The sequence below is a fragment of the Engraulis encrasicolus genome, unplaced genomic scaffold (genome assembly GCF_034702125.1).
Source record: "Engraulis encrasicolus isolate BLACKSEA-1 unplaced genomic scaffold, IST_EnEncr_1.0 scaffold_38_np1212, whole genome shotgun sequence".
NCBI lineage: Eukaryota > Metazoa > Chordata > Actinopteri > Clupeiformes > Engraulidae > Engraulis > Engraulis encrasicolus.
In genome coordinates, this window is record NW_026945687.1 from 682,002 (window position 1) to 693,544 (window position 11,543).

Sequence of the window (11,543 nt, forward strand, 5' to 3'; positions counted from 1 at the left end):
TTTTTGTGCACATTTTCCAATAGCAATCTATATGAACTTGAAAACCTATCGGATTTAAGCATTCCAGGCCATGCATATTTGTATACAAATATGGGGCTGTGGTCGAAGGTGCCCAACACCTTATATCAGGTGTGCATAATTATTAGGCAACTTTGTTGTCTTCTTGGAAAATGGGCCACAAAATAGATCTAACAAACTCTGAAAAGTCGATTAACAATTTTTAAGTCTTCTAGAGGGATGTGGCTGTCGTGAAATTGGCAAGACGTTGGTCACTTTACCACAGAATTATGAAATGCATCATTACAAAGTCATCAGTCTCGTAAGAAATGTCACAGCCAAAAATTGAGAAGAATTTAAGGTGGAGCTAAAAAAAAAGTATTACCCTGCAGTCCTATAATATTACACAACAGCAACCTACACTGAGTGTCCAGAAGAACAGGGCATTGAGCACTCAGAGATATGGCCAAGGTAAGAAGGGATGACACTAGACAAGTTAATTAAGTCAAGACTGGGTCAAAAATACCTGGGGACAGAGTTTTCAAAGTTAGACCTATATGGACTTGGGAAAGTGACTCTTGACAGACAGGGTGGATGAGCCCATGGCTGGATCATTGAGAGGAAGACATTTGCATCTTTTGAAGACCATGGTATTTATGCAGTACTTTGCTGGCATTTGAGTGGAACTCAGGAACTCATGTAAGTGTGCACATTGCTGATCTAGCCATAGACTCATCTACCTGGTCCATTAACAGTCATCTTCACTAGTTCATAAAACCATTGAAAAAAACTGTCTGAAGACATTTCTTGACCCAGTCTTGACTTAAGTTTCTTGTTGAGTGGTCTTCAGGTTTCAGCCTGTTTTACCTTGGCTATGTCTCTGAGTGCTGAATACAATGTTCTTGTGGACACTCAATGTAGGTTTCAGTTCTGGAATATAACATCACTGCAGGTAATACTTTTGTGGTAGTTTCATCTTCAATTCTTCTAAATCTGGTAGTGACTTTGTGAGCTCATGTCATGTGACACTGATGGCGATGTAACAGTGCGGATGGGACCAATATTTCAAGACAGCCACACCCCTCTGGAAGACATCAAAATTGTTTATAGTATTTTTGGAGTTTGTTAGATGTCTTTTGTGTCATATTTCCCCATAGGAAAGCAAAGTTGCCTAATAATTATGCACATTAGTTATGCCCTGATATAGGCTATTGGGCTCCTCCGATCACACCGTCTCTCATTACACAAATATGCATGACTTGGAATGCTTAACCCTTTTAATGCCAATGTTATTTTGGTGAAAATGCTCGATTTGGGCATCACATATTCAACAGGCTGTGGCTGGACAGGGGTAACAGATAGAGCCTAACTGTAAATTACAAAAATGTTGAGGAAGACCCAAAGTTTATTTTGGGAGTAAATATGCATACCTAATTAGCATATTATGACGTCATATGGGGCGGCCATTTTGAATTTTTAATTAGTAATGGAAAATATTGATAATTATCAATAGATTTTCAATAGATTATTGAATTTATTTAGAAATATGTGGCATCCCATTACTGTCATGTTGTGCACATACATTATGGTCAAGTAAAAAAGTAGTTTTAAGCCTAACATATAGTAAATATTGTAACTAATATTGTAATAATAATAACTAGCAAGAAACGGAATAACTGGGAGGTTGTTGCCTGGAGTGCCAAAAGTGTTTGCATCTACCTGTGACTTTTTAGTCTGTGAAAACCTTTCTCAGACAGGGTAAGCACACATATTCAGTACACATATATGCCTATATAGCCTATTTTACTACACCTGTGACCTATATAGGCTACTGTAGGCCATTTGGATAAGGCGCAGGGGCAATGACCCCTGTATGCATAGGATCATCCTGGATGATCATCAGCATAGCTCAGTGAATGAATGTTACAGATTGTCACTTTTCACAGAACTAATGGGCACAGTGTCAAGATAATGGGCATAAAAAAGGCCTAATTTGTATCATGAGGTGTACCCTTGTGAAATCAGTTTCAGGAAAAGGGGTGGAGAGGCGGAGCAAATCAGCATCACCTCTCCTGTTATCTCAGCTCTATTGACTTATAAACTGCTTCTATTCATTTTGGTATCATAGGCTACTGTTAGGCATACAGACATGGATCGAAAGTACACACAGCCCAATTAGGCCGACGTTGTCACGTTATAGTAGGCCTATACTTTATAAGTAACACCTAAAGTCGGCTATCTGAAGGCGATTAGAAGCGGCACCATCTCCCCTCACGCATAGCGCAGCGCTTTCCTCTCCAGTCTCTCCGGTTCCGCCCCCTCTTCCATGCTGCTTTAGTGACATGACAAACTCTAATAAAGACAGTCCAACCACGGCGACCAGCCCAGTTTTCAACAAGTCTAAAATATTCGTGTTATAGGGTATGCGTCTTCATTTCGCCGTGCGCAACGGTAAAAAAAAAAAAAAAAAAAAACGCGGATATTTCCCCAAGCCATTTATCGAATTTCTACGGGATGTACAACGTCTAACAGGATAATCCATTATTTTTTGTAGCAGTGGTTTTCCTTACGGTCTTTCATAGAGGGAAATGACATACGTTATCTTTATGTTTTAGCTTTTTTGCCTACTCCAGCTTAGGGGAAGACGCACGTCAAAGTTCACCACCAAGTGAAATATAGCCTATTTCGATGAACACATGATGACTGCAATCACTTTAGGGGCGACATATGGCATTGTATTGCATATAAAACGCACGACATAGAAATAGTGGTTGCCTATTTAGAGGTTTATTCAGTGAAATTACGCATATCGCCCTGTGGGTTTGGATGACAATAAACGCTTCTCGCATGTTCTAAGGAAATCCCCCGTAACCATTTACAAGTCGCCAAGCAAACACATTCTCACAACCCCGCAAATGTTCATTAGTTTGTGTTCAGGATCATGTTTCCTAGGTCTACACCGTGTTTCTGTGTTTGACAGGGGAGGTCCCAAACAGCCGATTGATCGTCTGTTGCAATCTCAGTAGCAACATCTTTTTTCTTATAATAATGGCTGCAATTACTTGAGGGGCGAAATACGCAATTGCATTGCACACAAAACATCATGACAAGTTGTCGTCTGGGGGCAGGCCTACTTGCTTCAGATTTATTCAGTGAATGAAACCAGTCGCATGCGTTCAGCTCGCCTGGAACAGGGCTTCGCCTTCGCGTCGCGTGTGTTCAAATGGGAACTCCCCTACCTAATGAAGTCTCCAAACAAACCTCTTCTCTCAATCCCGAAACTTTCCATTGAGTTATGGTTAGGATCAGTTATGTTTGTAAAACTGTTTATGTATGTAAAACTGACGCCATGTTTCCCTGTGTTTGGCAAGGGGACCTATTTCACTGCCTATTCGAATTGGCTGTTCTTCTCTGTAGCCACGGCTAAGCTAGCAATAGGAGACGCATTGTCTAAGGCCATATTATAAATGTCTACACATATACAATCAACTTGTGAGAAAATATAATGTCACTAAACATAAACCACAAAGACAAATTGCATTTAGAATGTATTTGGGCTTGAATTAGAGGAAATTATGTGCACAATCTCACAACGCCGATCCTCCTTTGTTTTGAAATAGTGACTTGCAACGCAACTTCCGCGTCTGGGTTTTCAGATGGAAATTATTCGAAAAAAATGCACTAAGAGGGGTCGAAATTCTTAGAAAGGATTGAAGTACCACATGTCTGCCACCCAGTGGAAAGGAGTATGGACAAGATTTTACACTCTATTCGACGTGACAGCCCACCTAATTCAATACCGCGACCTGTCGCAATTTTGCGACGACGGCAGTAAAAGGGTTAAATCCAATAGGTCAGCAGTGGTCAAAAACAGTTTATTTGTTCCTGACTGGAATCCTTTTAAATATATTTTAGTTCCTAACGTGAAACACTTCAGACTTAGGCTATGTTTGCAATAATGGGGGAAATTAGTTGTGTGTTTATTTATATAAGATACAAAAATAACACCCATTTTGTGCATTAAAAGCAGCCTAAATCACAAATTGTAATCCATTAGCTATTAAAATACATTAATTGTGGAAGTTACTATAGTGAAAGATTTAGACTTCCATTAGAAATGAATGCGGGCCATTTTCGGTCCACGTCTAGAAATTAGTGATTTAATTCCAAATTCATGTTTATTTGTAAAATAAAAATATAAGAACATTTTAAAAAATACTTTTTTGAATTAAGGACCACCTATGTAATTACTTTTAGAAGAATTATGGGATAAAATGTATTGGTTTTAGAAGTTGTGTGAGAGAATACATGATTAATGCTCAGAAATACATTGGAAATGAATGCGGGTCTATTTAGACCCATGTTATGCGTTAGTGTGAGTCCAATGGCTTATGCATTAAAGGGTTAATCACCATAAAAGTTTATACTATTACCAAATGAAGGTTATTTGCTAGCTGTTAACCCTATTCAGACTGGGCTTTTTTGGCATTCCTGGACCTTTTGACCCCCCCCCTCATAACCCATGAACGGAATATGGTATGACAACCAAACTTTGTGGAGATGATCTACATTATGGACATCTTTGACTGACATCATTTTTGTGTCATCATCTGGTATTATGACGTCATTATAACACCGTCTGATTATAATGCCCAAAATCTTAAGCATTTACATTTTAATGATTATATGCTGTAGACCACTTAAATGCTCACAAAGCTGTCTGATACTAATGGAAATAACAAAAAAATATGAAAAAGGAACAATAATGAGACTTAGATCAGTGATTTTCGGTCAGACTACCTGTCAGAAAACCGTTGCCATGGCAAAAATGATAAACATAATCTTTTGGTACTAAACTGTAGGCAACTAAATTTTAGGAAAAGTCACCAAGTTTAGTAGTCATAGCTTAAGTCGTTAGGAATTATACAACATCAAAGTTGGTGCAGGCACTTTTAGCCCCAGTCTGGATAGGGTTAACCTGTAGATTTCCCGTTTTTATGCAATGACACTCAAGCCCCCTCCCAGCCTGACACACAGATATAATGTAGGTATAGTATGTTGTACTCACTCTGCTGAGGTGGATGATGTGAACACATCAGTCAGCTTCTGGAGGACGTCATCTGGGCCGGGGATGTCAGTCTGATCCATCTCTGGTGTCTGTATGTACTTCTGCAGGTCAAACCTATCCAGATACTCTGTTGAAGTCTTGAACATAAACTTCACCATCTTCCACTGTCCTGGTAAGAGCATCTCTATAGTCAGAGTTCCTGAGCTCCTGTCAATGTGCTCCACTACAGCATGCTGATTGAGCTCATTCAGACAGTAGAACAGGTTGACACTTCTGTCTGTCTCCCTATGACCTCTGATCTTCTGTTTGACTAACTGTACTGTTTGATCTGAGCTTTGTGGTTGGCTGTTAGTCTGTGGCAGTAGATGTCTTAAGAGACTCTGATTGGACGCCACTGAAAGGCCCAGGAGGAAGCGGAGGAAAAGGTCCAGGTGTCCATTCCAACTCTGCAAGGCAAGATCCACTGCAGTCTTGAGGAGGTCATGAAGTGTCGCAGCTCTGAACAAATCCGCCAGCTGAGAGGTTTGATCAGGCATTTTCCTCTCTCTGCTGATGAAGTAGTGAAACACATATAACGCTGCCAGAAACTCCTGAATACTGAGATGCACAAAGCTGAACACTTTCCCCTGGTACAGTCCAGCCTCCTCTCTGAAGATCTGAGTACACACTCCTGAGTAGACGGATGCTTCTGTGACATCAATGCCACACTGCCTTAGGTCTTCCTCATAGAAGATCAGATTTCCCATCTCCAGCTGTTGGAAAGCCAGTTTGCCCAGTTTGGAAATCATCTCTTCGTTTCTCTCTTCTAGCTCTGTGTATTTGGTATTTCTAATTCTGACCTGAATAATCAGGAAGTGTGTGTACATCTGAGTGAGAGTCCTTGGCATCTCTACACTCCCTGATCCATCTGATGTTTTCTCTACTACTGTAGCTAAAATCCAGCTGAAGACTGGAATGTGGCACATGATGAAGAGGCTCCTGCATGACTTCAGGTGAGCGATGATTCTGCTGGCCAGGCTCTCATCACAGAGCTTCTTCCTGAAGTACTCTTCCTTCTGTGGGTCGTTAAATCCCCTTATTTCTGTCACCTGGATCACATACTCAGGAGGGATCTGATTGGCTGCTGCTGGTCGGGTTGTGATCCAGAGAAGAGCAGATGGAAGCAGTTTTCCCTTGATGAGATTTGTCAGTAGCACGTCCACTGGGACTGACTTTGTCACATCACAGCAATCTGGGTTGGAACGAAAATCCAGAGGAAGTCGACACTCATCTAGACCATCAAAGATGAACATGACTCTGTTCTCTAAACTGGTGAAGACTCTTGGATCCTTCACATCGGAGAAAAATTGCCTAATGAGATCAACCAGACTGACGGTTTTGTCCTTCATCAGATTCAGCTCACGGAAAGGAAGAGGAAATATGAAGTCAACATCCTGATTGGACGTCCCTTCAGCCCAGTCTAGAATAAACTTCTGCACAGAGACCGTTTTTCCAATGCCAGCCACACCCTTGGTCAACACTATTCCAATAGGTTTGACTTGCTCAGGCATCTGATTGACTTCTTTAGATAGCTGACTGACTTTTTCGGACAAGTGTTTGATGATGTCACTGCATTTGATTGGCCTGCCTTGTGCTGCTTCTCTCAAGGATGCCCTCTCTATCTGTCTGATCTTGTGTTCTTCATCTTCTCCCTCTAAATCATCAGAATCCTCGTCTTCTACTGACACTCCTTGTGCTGCTTCTCTCCAGGAAGCTTTCTCTATCTGTCTGATCTCGTGTTCTTCATTGACCCCCCATCCTCCCCCCTGTGTGATGTAGAGGTCTGTGTAGATCTTTCTGAGCAGTGTGGAGCTTCCTTGGTGTGCGAGTCCCTCCATCAGACACTGACACTTTTTCAGCAGGTGTGATTTGTGGGCCTGTTGCATCTGCATACTAAATGGATCAGGATGGACACTGTGCATGACAAACAACAAACACATTGTTTTCATGTGTTCTGATATACTTCACTCATGCACGTTGTATACAGATCTACACAAGTGTGTGTGTGTGTGTGCGTGCGTGCGTGCGTGCGTGCGTGCGTGTGTGTGTGCGCGCGCTCTTGACTGTGTGCTTGGACACTGTGCATGACAAACAAGTGCATTGTTTTGATATGTTGTGATATCCTCTTCCCCACTTACACACATACAAATACACAGTCAAGAGCGCGTGGGCGCACACACACACACATATATATATATTAGACAGGTCATCAGCTGGGGAAATTAGGCCTTTCGTCCTACTGCACTTTTCTCTGCGGATTACTGACCAGAAGCCCTATTGGAAGAAATTAAAATATGGGGCCACTTCAATTTTTGCTCAGAATTCCATATGGCCACCATTTTCCAAAATGACTTCTTTTCATGCATTATTACATTGTACTATAAGGTGATATTCATGAACGATTAACTACTTTCAGTACTATTCTGTCATATTACCTTACAGACATGTTTACAAAGGTTGACTAAACTAAATCAAATGAAAATACAGTTGTCCACCTTGTAATATCCAAAGGGAAGTGCTGACACTTGTGATTGAAATGCACATACAGAGTCTATGGCTGGGAAAATTAGGCCTATTGTCCTGCTAGGGTTTTCAAAGTGGATTACAGACCAGAAGAAGATTACAGACCTATTGAAAAAGATTCACCAGCTGGTTGCCATCTCAAAGGTGCTCCAAAATTCAAAATATGCTCTGTTTTTCAGAATGGCAGACTTTCATACGTTTTTCTCAATACTGTAAGACCATAATTACCAACAAAGACAACCTATTTTCAGTGAAATTCTGTCCTGTCTCCTATCTACAGACGTGAGTACAAAGGTTGGCAACAGAAATATGTAAATATATACTGTATCACACACACACACACACACACACACACACAGACACAGACACAGACACAGACGCACACGCACACGCACGCACACACACACACACACACACACACACACACACACACACACACACACACACACACACACACACACACACACACACACACACACACACACACACACACACACACACACACACACACAAACACACACACACACACAGTTTGGCAGGCCACTGTTTTTTTCAGCAGTCCACTGTGTTTGTGAAATTCAATCATTTGACAACATTCCTTTGGATATTTCAAAGTGGCAAGATATATGTATTCATGCATTTTTCTAGACAATCTTTATACTCACGTCTGTAAGGAGATAGGACAATTTAACTGAAAAATAGGTAATCTTTATTGATAATTATGGTCTTACAGTATTGAGAAAAATGTATGAAAGTCTGCCATTCTGAAAAACAGAGAACATTTTGAATTTTGGAATGTTGGTATTTTGAATCTTTTCCAATAGGCCTTCTGGTCTGTAATCCACTGTGAAAACCCTGACAGGACAATAGGCCTAATTTTCCCAGACATAGACTCTCTATGTGCATTTCAATCATTATTTTCAGCAATTTCCTTTGGATATTGCGATGTGGCCAACTTTATTTTCATCTGTTTTAGTTTAGTCAACCTTTGTAAACATATATGTAAGGAAATAGGACAGAATAGTGCTGAAAGATGTTAATCGTTCATGAATATCACCTTATAGTACTGTAGAAAAGGCTATGGACATTTAGTAGTTTTCCCTGGTTATTTTCATGCACTTCCTTAGTTTACCGATAGGACTCTTATTTTGACATCGCTAGTTTCCGGAAGTGACATCACTCATTCCTCCATCTTTGTTTTAGTTCAGATGCCATGCGTGCATCCCAATATGTGTCCTTGCCTCCTCCACTTGTGCTTGTCTCCTCCACCCGCCTCCTGGCCCCTCCTCCGTGGAGAAAACGATTAAGTTTCCCAGCGGTCAGCCTCGCCACAACAACTTTTGAGGGACTCTTTTTCATTCACCATCCCAATTGCAAATGAGAAAAAGACTTTACAATTGAGCTTTTGCAAGATATTGAAATATAATGCTGTTGTCAGTGATGTCATTATGACGAGAAGCAAGTGGAGGAGGCAAGTGGAGGAGGCAAGGTCGCATATTAAAACGCACTCTATGTTACACCTGACTTCGATAGTTTTCTCCTTTCATCCTTACCAATCCTGTGTTTGTGTGCATAAATGACCGCAGTAAGTTACCTTATATTGTTGTTAAGATCAAGTTAAGTCAGTATCAATGTATATTTCGGTATATTTGTGCGCAATCCTGTCGTTATTTGGTAGATTGTGTTGAACATGTCTAGTTCACATGTTGCCCATGCAATTGATGTAATTTTGGTTTATTTACATCAGTTATATATATTAATGATTATTAGTGTGGTGTTAATGTGACCGTAACTCCACAGACAGCATCTGATTTGTTGTATTTTATTTCCTTTGTGTTTAGGATCACACTCACACACACGTGTAAACACAGATCGAAACCCTGTATTGTTCAACTTGAAGTCTAATAGAAGAAGTCAACTTTAATCAACCGTCTGGCGTCATCCTTTCATACTGAACCCCTCATTCAACATCCTTCTGGGCTTAAGTACTGCTCTGGCCGGCACTCCTTGATTGTGTGCAGGGCTCTAAATTAACGGCCGCCAACACGCCAAATGCGGGTGAAAAATCATTTTGGCTGGTAGAAAAAATCATCCACTAGCCAAATTGGCCGGTAGCGCGCGCCCGACTGAACGTTAAACAGCTGCCCGCACAGATCTGTAGCTGCCGTCTGATGAACGTTAAAACGTCGCCTACATTACCCATGAGCATTAGTCCTACCGTCATGATGTAGCCCACACCCATTGGCTGACCGTTAATCACAGTAAGGCAGCCTCACATCCATTGGCTGCGTGTTTGATACACGCGCGCTGGAACTAGTGTTGATAAAATATGTTCAATGAGCGGACTAGCGCGGATTACTTTGGTTTTGTAGTTTGGTCAGATGAAAAATAATGTGGCAGTGGATAAAGCACGGTTATGTATCGATGAATGCAAGTAATAGCAGCGTAACTGTTGTGACGGTGAAATAGAGTATTGGTGGAGCGAAAACGGCGTGAGGAGTGGAGGGACAGGACAGCTGATTGTCAAAACAGTGTCGTTGCCGCCAGAAGCCGTCTGATATTTGCGAGGTCCTCGCAACTACAAACGATGGAGTTGTCGTTTCCTAATAACGCCCACGCCATCGCAAAGACCCTGCACGAGTTTGACATGGATATACGAGTAAGTGAAAAAAAAGATAACAAAAACTAGCGAAGAAAGTAACAACGCAAGCATGGTGTCCGTGGTGTTATTGGATATCTAGTTGACATAGCGTAACGGCAATTGTCATTCCAAGCGCATCGTAAGTAAACCTAATATGAATTTGACCTGGAGGAACTTGAAGTTGTCACGCAGCAGCAGCATAAACACACAATGCAGACATCATTCACGCACTGTGTAGGTGTGTGTGTGCGTGCGCGCGCGGGTGTCTCCTGTCCTCAGGCCCGTTTCTAGGATTTTGGGGGCCCTAGGCAAAGCGGTTGTCGGTGCCCTAGGGCTTTTTTTGGGGGGGGGGGGGGGGGGGGGGGGGGGGGGGGGGTTGTGCTCCTGACGGGGCAGCCATGGCACCAGAATTTCTGTTTCGGATGGGCCAGACCATTTTTGGATGGCACTTCAGTCATTGTCACATACTGTAGCCTACCAATACAACATCATGTCACATGGAAACATAATGAAACAAACCTTAGTCACCTTAGACAGTGTTGTGGCTATGCAGGGCAACACATGCATGAAGGGCAATGAATGCATTAAGAGCACGCATACACCAGCATTTTGTCGGTGAGGAAATGCAATCTAGGTATTATGATAACTAGTCCCTCCAGTTCATTTTATGAAACTTTATGAAGAAAGACCTGGGAAAATATAGCCCATTCCATTCAGTAGGCTCATCTCAAATGAAAGTAGGCCTATATGGCCCAATCAGGGTTTTTTTACCCTACCACGAAAATCAGGATCTGCATTGCCAATCAATAAAGAATGGTCTACTCTTTCCAGCCACTTTGAGAATCTAACCGAGGGTGCTCCATTTGTGCAAAACGAAATATTGACTCGTAAAACAATAGGCGTAGCCTACAGTTCAGAAACTCATGGCTGAGAAACGAATGAGCAGGCACAGTGGGGTTGGGGGGATGTGATATTGGTAAGCCAGAATTCTGTAACCAAGCCAAGGGGGGTCTCCCCGACTATATAGCCTATTTTTTCGTATTGCATCCATCACGCACTTGAAAATACAATCCAAATGTTTGTGTTATTAGTAGTACCGCAGCAAACACGAATAGGCATCGACCAAGGATCACTGAACAACCTCCGCGGTTGACAACTGTGTTATAGGGACCAATATCCCGGTGTCCTTACCTTGCGTTGTCTTGACCGCAGAATGTATCCCAGAATGTATCCCAACCTCTAACTGTAATCCACGCGTTTCCACAATCATGGTCC